Raw genomic sequence first — 335 nt, 5'->3', positions numbered from 1 at the left:
AAATTGCAGTCGAGTATAGGCAGGGGCAAAAAATATCTAGCCGACATTTTGAAATGCAAATGGGCCGTTGGATAGTCTAAGATCTAATCTGAGCCGTTGGTTTCACACACGCTATTGCGAATTGTCAGCAGCTGACGTTAACAATCCCTGTCGCAGGAGTCACTTCACGCTCCTCAGTTGTGCGTGCGACCCACTTGCCTTTCACACTTCACACTAGCATTACTGCAACTGCAAGTGGCTTTCTGTTTCATTACTCTTTTTCTTTTGGGCAAAGCTTTTTTTTCAGTTGGTTAAAAATTTTAAAAATATTCTAATTTTTTTTATTTTAAAAGTTT

The sequence above is a fragment of the Arachis ipaensis genome, chromosome B01 (assembly GCF_000816755.2).
Source record: "Arachis ipaensis cultivar K30076 chromosome B01, Araip1.1, whole genome shotgun sequence".
Taxonomy (NCBI): domain Eukaryota; kingdom Viridiplantae; phylum Streptophyta; class Magnoliopsida; order Fabales; family Fabaceae; genus Arachis; species Arachis ipaensis.
This window is presented reverse-complemented; position numbering follows the sequence as displayed.